Genomic DNA, 11,728 nt, shown 5'->3' with positions numbered 1-11,728 from the left:
GAGATGGTCAGGTACACAGACAGGTATATTAGTGTTCCAAATGCTGCAAGAGGAGTAAAAACAAGATCCCCTGGGGACCGGAGTGACAGTGGCCTCACCTAGCCTTAGGGCACTAGTAAAAGCTAGCAAAGCAAAGTTCAGACTGAGACATGAAGTTATAGTCAGGAAGAAACTTCCTTCTTTTCCTCCAAGGTTCTTCCAGCTGGTTTGGGAATTAAACTGAAGGGAGACAGATTGACAGAAGGAAAAAACAAAGTTTTATTATGTGTGCCTGGAAGCCCAATAATAAAATTGAGACTCAAAGAAATGACAAAACAGGCAGTTTTTATACAATTTAGACAAAAAGACAATCAATTTGCGAGAACTCGATGGGCTAAAGAAAACAGATGTTTGGGAACTTTAATTAGTAAGGAATTCTAAGTGGAATTTGGGCCAGGTAGCTATAGATTGGTAAACACACATACACATACCAAGGTCTATTTCTTCTGCTTTCTTGACTTTAAAGTCCTTATCTCTGGTGATAAGGATGTCTTTTTACTTCTTAGTACAGGGAGGATATTTTTTCATACGAGAGGTTTATTTTCTGCTTTCAGGGGGTCAGAGGTCTAAGGGTGTAAGTGTCCTTACACCGGCTATTTCGCAAGTAGCTTCAATTCAAAATAATCAGTATGTCACTGTGGTACATTTGGGGGCAGCCCACAGGGGGCCCCTACAAAGTCCAAGAAAGAAGTGAAGCAAGAGAAAGCATAGTGTCATCAGGGGCCTCCACACATTTCTCGTGGCTGGAATGGATTGAACTGCATCGAACTGGCAGGCAATGAGGCGAGGGGGCTGATTAGGATTGTAAAAATCTTTAAGCTGGATTTTATCACGAAGACAATATGAAGACTCCAAGGCAGAGTAATGGCATGATCAAAACTGAATGTCAGAGAAAGAAGAGTTAGTTTTTCTGGACTTGTAACAAATAATCATACACCTAGAGGCTTTAAAACAACTCACACTTATTATGGCACAGTTTCCGTGGATCAGGAAACCCAGCAAGGTTCAAATGGATTTTCTGCTCAGGGTCTCTCACTCCAGGTATTGGCCAACTGTCTCCTGTAGCAGGATTCTTGCAGAGTCGTGACACGGAGGCTTTTCTCTCCAGGAAGCAACTTTATGTGCTGGCACAACTCAGTTGGGTTCGTACCCAAAGAATTGAGCCCCAAACACCATGTGGTGTAGTTTTTTTATATACATTTTACTTCTTTGTCTCCCATATATGGTAACACACAAACATGTAGTCTGATTAAGCGGTCTCACGTTACAAGGTTGTGAGGGATGTTGTCATGTACACGTATAACCAAGTTGCCTTGAGGTTTTTGTTCTGTTTTGTTTCGTTTCATTTCTTTCCTTAGGGAGGGGACACTACTTCAATCCCATCTTTCTCTGGGAAAGAATCTGATTGAAAGCTCATTCGGGTAATTGGCAGAATTTAGTTCCTTGTAAGTGTAAGACTGTGGTCTCCTTTTCTTCACTGATTGCCAGCCTGAAGGTACTTTCAGCTCCTAGAGGTTGCTCCCAGTTTCTTGCCAATGGCCTTTGCATTCATCTTATACAACATGGCAGCAACAGAATCTCCAAAGTCAGCAGCAGAATCTTCTCTGTGTCAAACCTCCTTCATGCCTTGGGTCTCTGCCTTCAGAAAGATTTCCCTCTCTTATAAGGGCTCACCTACACCTAATTTTTTCAAGGTCACTGAAGATAATCTCTTTCTTAAAGACAATAAATGAATCATGGAAGTGATATCCCATCATTTTCGGATTTCTGCCATACTCAAGGGGAGGGAGTTGTACAAGGAGGTAGGCCATTGGGAGGCCACCATAGATTTCTGATTATAACAAAGGACAAGACTAGAATCAAAGAGACTAGTTTTTAGCCTTTTGCATTTACTCATTAACTCATTCATTCATTCATTCATCCATTCATCCATCCATTCTTTCTTCTTTCAGTAAAAAAATATATTGAGCACCAGTATACCAAACTTTGTGCTAAACTCTGGGGACATAAACAGACATAGATTATATGCACATTAAACCAATGTGAAATGAGGGGTTCCTGGGTGGCTCAGTCAGTTGAGCATCTGACTTCGGGTCAGGTCATGATCTCACGGTTTGTGAGTTCGACCCGCGTTGGGCTCTGTGCTGACGGCTCAGAGCCCGGAGCCTGTTTCAGATTCTGTGTCTCCCGCTCTCTCTTTCCCTCCCATGCTCATGTTCTGTCTCTCTCTGCCTCTCAATAATAAATAAATGTTTAAAAAAAATTAAAAATTAAAAAAAAACAATGTGAATTGAGATTAGGTGAGGCAATGACTGAACCTAAAATTAGGATTACGTGCAATAAAGAATTTAAGGCAAATACAATAATCTTTTGGTTCTTTTAAAAATATTTTTAAGGGCGCCTGGGTGGCGCAGTCGGTTAAGCGTCCGACTTCAGCCAGGTCACGATCTCGCGGTCCGTGAGTTCGAGCCCCGCGTCAGGCTCTGGGCTGATGGCTCAGAGCCTGGAGCCTGTTTCCGATTCTGTGTCTCCCTCTCTCTCTGCCCCTCCCCCGTTCGTGCTCTGTCTCTCTCTGTCCCAAAAATAAATAAACGTTGAAAAAAAAATTAAAAAAAAAAATATTTTTAGTTATGGGATGCCTCAGTGGCTCAGATGGTTAAGCATCCAACCCTTGGTTTCGGCTCAGGTCATGACCTCACAGTTCCTGAGTTTAAGCCCCATGTCAGGCTCTGTACTGACAGTTCTAAGCCTGCTTAGGATTCTCTCTTTCTCTCTCTCTCTCTCTCTCTCTCTGCCCCTCCCATGTGCTACTTCTCTCTTTCTCAAAATAAATAAACTTTAAAAACATATATCTGTATTTAGTTATTAAACACTAGGCAATGGAATGTGAAAAGGCTACTTGCACAGAAAAACCACAGGATGAATTAATACCATATAGGCTGAATTAGGAAGTAACATGGCCATCTTTTTTGAGCTACTACAGTACTTACAAGATCTGCTGTGTATACCTTTCGTCAGTTAAAAATATGAAAAAAAAATTGCACCAAAACCCATAAAATACCCAGGAATAAACCTAACCAAAGAGGTGAAATAATCTATACACTGAAAAGAAAGTTTATTAAAGAAATTGAAGAAGACACAAAAATATGGAAAAACATTCCATGCTCCTGGATTGAAGAACAAATTTTGTTAAAATGTTGATACTGCCCAAAGCAATCTACATATTCAATGCAATACCTATCAAAATAACACCAGCATTCTTCACAGAGCTAGAACAAACAATCCTAAAATTTGTATGGAACCAGAAAAGACCCCAAATAGACAAAGCAATCCTGAAAAAAAAAAAAAAGACCAAAGCTGGAGGCATCACAATCCTGGACTTCACGATATATTACAAAGCTATAATTATCAAGACAGTATGGTATTGGCACAAAAACAGACACATAGATCAGAATGGAATAGAGAACTCAGAAATGGGCCCACAAATATATGGCCAACTAATCTTTGACAAAACATGAAAGAATATCCAATGGAATAAAGACAGTCTCTTCAGCAAGTGGTTCTGGGAAAACTGGACAGCAACGTGCAGAAGAATGAACCTGGACCACTTTCTTAAATCATACACAAAAATAACTCAAGATGGATGAAAGACCTCAATGTAAGACAGGATGCCATCAAAATCCTAGAGGCAAAAACATCTTTGATCTTGGCCAAAGCAACTTCTTAGTCAACACGTCTCCGGAGACAAGGGAAACAAGCAAATATGAATTATTGGGACTTCATCAAGATAAAAGGCTTCTGTACAGCAAAGGAAACAATCAGCAAAACTAAAAGGCAACCGACGGAATGGGAGAAGATATTTGCAAGTGACATTCAGATAAAGGGTTAGTATCCAAAATCTATAAAGAACTTATCAAACTCAATATCCAAAAAATAAATAATCCAGTGAAGAAATGGTCAAAATACATGAATAGACACTTCAAAAAAAGACATCCAGATGGTCAACAGACATGAAAAGATGCTCAACATCACTCATCATCAGGGAAATACAAATTAAAACCACAATGAGATAGCACTTCACACCTGTCAGAATGGCTAACATGAACAACTCAGGCAACAACAGATGTTGGCGAGGATGCGGAGAAAGAGGATCTCTTTTGCACTGCTGGTGGGAATGCAAACTGGTACAGTCACTCTGCAAAACAGTATTAAAGTTCCTCAAAAAGTTAAAAATAGGGGCGCCTGGGTGGCTCAGTCAGTTAAGCGTCCGACTTCGGCTTAGGTCATGATCTCACGGCTTGTGGGTTTGAGCCCTGCATTGGGCTCTGTGCTGACAGCTCAGAGCCTGGAGCCCACTTCACATTCTGTGTCTCCCTCTCTCTCTCTGCCCCTCCCCCACTCATGCTCTGTCTCTCTCTCCTTCAAAATAAATAAACATTAAAAAAAAAATTTTTTTTTTTAAATTTTTTTTTCAACGTTTATTTATTTTTGGGACAGAGAGAGACAGAGCATGAACAGGGGAGGGGCAGAGAGAGGGAGACACAGAATCGGAAACAGGCTCCAGGCTCTGAGCCATCAGCCCAGAGCCTGACGCGGGGCTCGAACTCACGGACCGTGAGATCGTGACCTGGCTGAAGTCAGACGCTTAACCGACTGCGCCACCCAGGCGCCCCCAAAAAAAATTTTTAAGTTAAAAATAGAACTACCCTATGACCCAGCAATTGCACTACTAGGTATTTATCCAAGGGATACAGGTGTGTTGTTTCGAAGGGGCACATGCACCCCAATGTTTATAGCAGCACCATCAACAATAGCCAAAGTATGGAAAGAGCCCAAATGTCCATCAATAGATGAATGGATATAGAAGATGTGGTGTATATATATATATATATACATAATGGAGTATTACTCGGCAATCAAAAAGAATGAAATCTTGTCATTTGCAACAACACGGATGGAACTAGAGGGTATTATACTAAGTGAAATAAGTCAGAGAAAGACAAATATCACATGACTTCACTCATATGTGGAATTTAAGATACAGAACAGATGGACATAAGGGTAGGGAAGCAAAAATAATATAAAAACAGGGAGGGGGACAAAACAAGAGACTTTTAAATACAGAGAACAAACTGAGGGTTGCTGGAGGGGCTGTGGGTGGGGGCATGGGCGAAATGGGTGATGGGCATTAAGGAGAGCATTCGTTGGGATGACACTGGGTGTTACACATAGGGGATGAATAACTGGAATCTACTCCTGAAATCATTATTGCACTATGTGCTAACTTGGATGTAAATTAAAAATAAATTAATTAAAAATTTTTTGAAAAAAATACACATATATAAAAATATACTGATATTCTCATAAATTTTTGAGAATACTATATATTTACATGGAAATAAATCATCTTAAAAAGACTTGAGGGGCTGTTTACAGGGGGGGAAATGGAAGATGGAGAGATATGAAGACAGGATAGTCCCATCACCCAAGTCATAGGGTGGTAGTAACAATAAGTGGATGAAATTATTGCCAGATCTGTGTGGAGAAAAGCCCTAAGCCCTGTACTCCAGGCCCCAGGTACTGAAATGGCCAAAGTTCTGTGGGGTTTTTTTGTCACTTGAGATGTTCCTGTAGCTAGATAAGGGGCCCACCTCTAAAAGCAGTGAGCATCGCCCATATTGGGTGGCTGGTCAGGAAGACCAGGGAGCCAGAGCTATCTCACCTGAAGGACATTAAGGTTTGACTCTGTTTTCCTCTCCTTCATCGCTCTTCCTGCTCTTCTTCTGCAGCCTTTCCCTGCTGCAGACTTGGGGTCATTTGTTTCCCAGTACTATCTTGCCTTAAAGATTTCATTTTCCCTCTATCTGCTTTACTTCCTCACCTCCTCACTTCCAAACTCTTGACATCAGGATAACCCATATACAAAACTGACAAAGATATTATATGACAAGAAAGGAAAACTATAAACTAATATCAATATATATACAAAAATCTTAAACACAGTATTAGCAAATTGAACCTACCGATAAATAAAAAGGATAGTACATAACAATGACAGGTTCATTGTAGTAATGCATGGTGTCTTTACACTGAAAACACAATGTAATTTGGCATATTAATGAACAAAAAAAGATAAAAATAATATGATGCTATCAATTCAAGGGGAAAATACCTAAAATTTGACACCCACTCATGATTTAAAAAAAAAAACTTAACCAGAAATATAATAAACTTTCCGTAATCCAACAGCCTATCTAATAATAAACAAACACAACATGCATATTTAATGGTGTTATAATGAAAAATCTTTCCAAGAGCAAAGTATTTGTTATTACCAGTTCTATTCAATATTGTACCAAAGGTCTCAAATTTAGGTATGCAATAAGTCAAGATACAGAAATAAAAAGTGTAAGGATTATAAAGGAAAAAATAAACCTAGTTCTTTGCATAAGCATGATTGTGTATGAGAAAAATAAGGAAGATTATATAGATAGACTATTAGCATTCATATGTGAATTTAGCAAGCTCAGTGGATAAAAGGTAAATTGTCAAAAATCTATTAGATTTCTGTCTCAGAACAACCACAAAATTAATAACAAATGCAAAAGATACTCTTTACAATAACATCAATATACATGAAAAATTTCAGAATAAATCTATCATATGATTTACAGGAACAGAACTAACTAAACAGAAAAATACACCATTATTATAGAAGACATCATTATTAATTAATAAATTAATCAATTAATAAAATTAATTAATTAATTAATTAATAAAAACATTATTATAAAGATGTTATATCAGCGTGGATACAATCAAGAGAAAGAAACCACACAGTAATTTGACCTAGGAAAGTTTAATTCAAAGAACTACTTACAGTAATTAGCTAGAAGTAAAAAACTAAAAACTATAGTAGATAGCTGATGTGAGGAATAATCTTACCCTTAGGGTGAAACAGAACACACAGGAAGATGTCCCAGCAGGTCTAAGACCTTACTATGACCTTGGCTCACAAAATGGAAAAAAGAGTGCTTGTGGTGGGGCAGTGAAAACTGCTGGGAAATTCACAGGGCTAGGGAATGCGGCTCAGAAAGGTGTCTCACTGGAGTCACGCGACTACAGAACCCCTCAAAGGAGAATACTGGGGAAGCAGCAGGCTTCTGGGTGCTGCTGGCCACCAGGCACCAAAGGGCCCTGGCGCTGGGTAGCAGGACCTGTTCCCTCTCCCCCGCCCCACCGCGCCACAGAAGCCACGCGTTTCAGAACCGGCACAACCAGGAAGCCAAACCCTTCTCTTGCAATGTCTCTCTGGCGCCCTCTACTGACAAAACTGAACTTTGAGCCGGCAGGCAAGGGGAAAAAAACATTTAAAGAGACCATTTCCATTTCAGAGACTAAGCAATGAAGGACAAATGTGGAACTATATGACAATAAATTGATAACAGGAACAGAAGAATAACAACAAAACTTGAGGGATAATTATTATAAAACTATTGTAAAGCCATCATAAATATGACAATGTGTTATTGATGAAAGAGAGACAAACTGACCAATTGAACAGAAGAGAGTCCAGAGACAGACTCACACATGCTTAGTCACCTGATTAGTGACAAACTCACACTGCAGTACAAATAAGAAATGATGATTTATTCAATAAATGGTTCTGAGTTAACCAGATAGGCTTACAGAAAAAAAAATAATAGTTTTGATCCCACTCCTAAATCAATTCCAAATGCATTACAAATCTGAACGTGAAAGGTAAAACAATCATACTTTTAGAAGAAAATTACATGACAACATTTCCAGACTTTGGAGTAGACGAAGCATTCTTATATAACATGCAAAAAGTGCCAACCATAAAATCTGATAAAGTGAAAAATATTAAAATGAAGGATTTTGTATCAAATGACACACCAGTGGAAATGAAAATATATCCCACAAATTCGGAGAGGAGATTTTCAATTCTTATATTCAACAGAGAATTCATCTCCAGAATATTTCAAAAACACCCACAAATCATAATAAACAAACCAAGAGAAAAATGAGCGCTTCCTAAATGGCCAATAGGCATATGCAAAGGTACTCAACTTTGTCAGTCATCAAGAAAATGAAAAAGTAAAACTGCAAAGAGATACCACTCTTCACCAAAAACTAAAAAGACCAACCACATGTTAGCAAGAATGTGGCACAGTGGCAGTTCTGGTTGAACTAGAAACTGGTAGAGTTACTTTAAAAACTCACAGGCAGGTCGTGTGGGTGGCTCAGTAGGGTTGAGCATTGGACTCGATTTTGGCTCAGGTCATGATCCCAGGGTTGTAGGATTGAGCCCTGTGTCCAGCTTCGCATTGAGCGTGGAACCTACTTAAGATTCTCTCTCCCTCTGCCCCTCTCTCTCCCCTTCTCTCTCTCTCTCTCTCTCTCTCTCTCTCTCAAAATAAAAATAAAAACCCACAGGCAATATCAATGAAAGCTGAGTGTGTGCATAGCTTATGACCTAACAATTCTACTACCTATGTGTTCTCATAAGCTTATGGGACATGCACAAGAATGTTCATAGCACTGCTGTTTATAATTTCCCAGACTAAAAACTACTCAAATGCCTATTAACAATAGAACAGATATATTATGGTATGTGCACAAAATGGAATACTGTACAGCCCTGAGAACAAAAGAACCACATCTACAACACAATATACATACATGAGCACCACAAATATAACGTTAAGTGAAAAAGAAGCCAGAGGGAAAAAGAATACATACTGGGTGATTTCCCAAAGTTCAAGCATAATCAGAACTTACTTGTGGTGTTAATCCTCAAAATAGTGGCTGCCATTGCAGGGATAGTGACTAGAAGCAGGGATGAAGGAAACGTGCTGGGTGCTGGGTATATTCTTATTTTTGATCTGGGTGCTGGTTACATAGGTGTGTTCAAGTTGTGGTAATTCACTGAACGATACATACTTGTGACATATACTTTCCTGTATGTATGTATGTTATATACTTCAGTAAATTGTTTTTAAAAGAGGGAAAGGAAAAGCAAACAAAACCAGAGAATAGGATGACATCAAATTAGTGAATGGCGTATAATGAACTCATGATTTAAGTGTACTGGGTCTGTGATAGGAAAAATCCAGTTCTAGCTGCAGTCTTCATTTGGAATAAATATTTTCTGGCCACAAGGGGGTTCTCTTGCTACACTCCTTTATTTATGGCAGTCCATATTTTCTAGATTCTGTTGGTGTTCTAATGCATTTTACCTGTTTATCTTTGAAGGGTTCAACATGGCACACCCTTTGCTGAAATCCATAAATGTGTAGAATACAATATAAAGCATGAAGTTTCTTCACAATTACTCTGAAAATAGTCATCCAACAAGTACTGGAACATGTTTCTCCAAAAACCTATATCTGATTACTAGAAAAATGCATCCTAACTTGATATTTAAATCTACTCCTGGTCATTTCTAGATTTTGTTCTTCCTTTGCTTCTTATGACCAAAATCCTCTGTTTTTGACACAGTATAAACTATGAAGGCAACTGAAGTATTTTTATCACCTACATCTTGTCTCCGCTTTTGAACAGACAACTGGGTGATACCCACAGATGGTTTTTTTTTTCTGCAGGTCGTCATATTTAAACCATTTGTATAATCCACATTGCAGGGCTCTGCTAATTCCTACATTAATCCTTATTTACTTTCTGTTAAGGTTAGACAATCGTTTCAGCCTATTATGATATTTTCAATCTGATTCAGTTATTAAGCTAGATTCCACAAATCTTAGGTTAGACACAAATATACTGAATGCCTCATATCTTATGAGTCTAGCATAAAGTAATACTCAATAATATTCATTTCATCAATTTGATGAACTAATATATTTAGGAACAGAACAATTTGAATCCAAATGGATTATAAAGTGAATTTACATTTCTCTGTCTTGTCCCTATATTTTTTTAAGCATTTATTCTTTTTTTTTTTTCCTGAAATCCGTATATCCTACGTCTACAGCATGACCTAAGTCTTTGGATCTAGCAAACCTACTTCACAAAGAGAATTGGGTTTTTCTGGCAGGATCTCTTTTTTGACTAATTTATGAGGGTACCTGATGATAATTGCTTTCCTTTATAAGTTTGCTCATTTATTCATTCAATCATTCATTCGCCAAACATATATGAAGTGCCTGCAAGATGCTAGGAACTTTTTAGAAGCTGGGGATGGGGACCTTGAATATGACAAACAGTTCCTACTTTCAAGAAGCCTTATTTTCAGTGGGATAAAAATGGAAAATAGGAGTGCCTGGGTGGCTCAGTCAGTTAAGCATCCAACTTCAGCTCAGGTCATGATCTTATGGTCCGGGTCCGTGGGTTGGAGCCCCGCATTGGGCTTTGCGCTGACAGCTCAGAGCCTGGAGTCTGCTTCAGATTCTGTGTCTCCCTCTCTCTCTGCCCCTCCCCCTCTTGTTCTCTCTCTCTCTCTCTCTCTCTCTCTCTCTCAAAAATAAACATTAAAGAAATGGAAAATAAATATGTGAACAAACAAATTAGCAGGCTAACATCACATCGCAGTAAGTTCTGCTAAGCTAATAAAAGCAAGCCTGGGGCAGTAAAGAGTTACAGGGAGAAAAGATACCTGTGGTCAGGGAAGACCTCTTTGAAAAAGGATCGTTTGAGTTGAGACCTGACTTAGCCATGTCTAGGAGTTTGTGTTTAATTCCAAGTGTAATAGGGAGCCACTGAAGATTTCCAATGAAAGAAAGCTATGATCCTTTTGATAAATAAAAGCATTCCTGTGGGTGCTGGGAAGAAGATGATTGCGAGGGAAGGTGGCAAAACTGGGTTATTTATCCAAGTGGTAATGATGGACTGGCGTGGGGTGGTGATGGTCAGGATAAAAATAAATGAAAAGATAGGGAAAATACTTTGGAGGTAAAGCCAGGAGACCTTGCTGATGATGGATTGTATAAGGGACTAATAGAAGGAGAGAAACAAAGAACAACTTCTAAATTTTTGGCTTAAGCTTATAGGTGTCATTTCCCGAGCCAAAGGGAAACTGAGGAAGATCAGATCTGGAAGCCAGATGCAAAGGTTCCATTCTGAACGTACAAGGCTGGATGCTAAACACCTACATGGTGTTTCATGGCTGTTAGACATGAGAGAATTGAGGGGCTCCCTAAGGATGCCCATCACTTCATGATTTGTTCAGCCCCTTACTTTCCCCTCCTCTCTCCATCTGCAAGCTGATTTTGGAAATTCTAGTAGAATGCATATCCCAGGTTTTATTTAGATAATGTTCGAAGATTCACCCCTCAACCCCCACTGCCTAACATGTCTCCGAATAGCCATTACTTAAAACAGAGTATGCATTTTAACCTGCCTTATATACTGTACCTTTATCTCATTCCCCTCCCCAGAGAGTAAAAAGTTGCAGGAATCAGGAAAGATTTCTTTTTTTTAAATTTTTTTTTCAATGTTTATTTATTTCTGGGACAGAGAGAGACAGAGCATGAACGGGGGAGGCGCAGAGAGAGAGGGAGACACAGAATCGGAAACAGGCTCCAGGCTCTGAGCCATCAGCCCAGAGCCCGACACGGGGCTCGAACTCACGGACCGCGAGATCGTGACCTGGCTGAAGTCGGACGCTTAACCGACTGCGCCACCCAGGCGCCCCATCAGGAAAGATTTCTTG

This window comes from Prionailurus bengalensis, chromosome C1, assembly GCF_016509475.1.
Source record: "Prionailurus bengalensis isolate Pbe53 chromosome C1, Fcat_Pben_1.1_paternal_pri, whole genome shotgun sequence".
In the NCBI taxonomy this organism is placed as follows: Eukaryota; Metazoa; Chordata; class Mammalia; order Carnivora; family Felidae; genus Prionailurus; species Prionailurus bengalensis.
The sequence above is the reverse complement of the archived record's forward strand: the minus strand, read 5'-3'. Positions refer to the sequence as shown.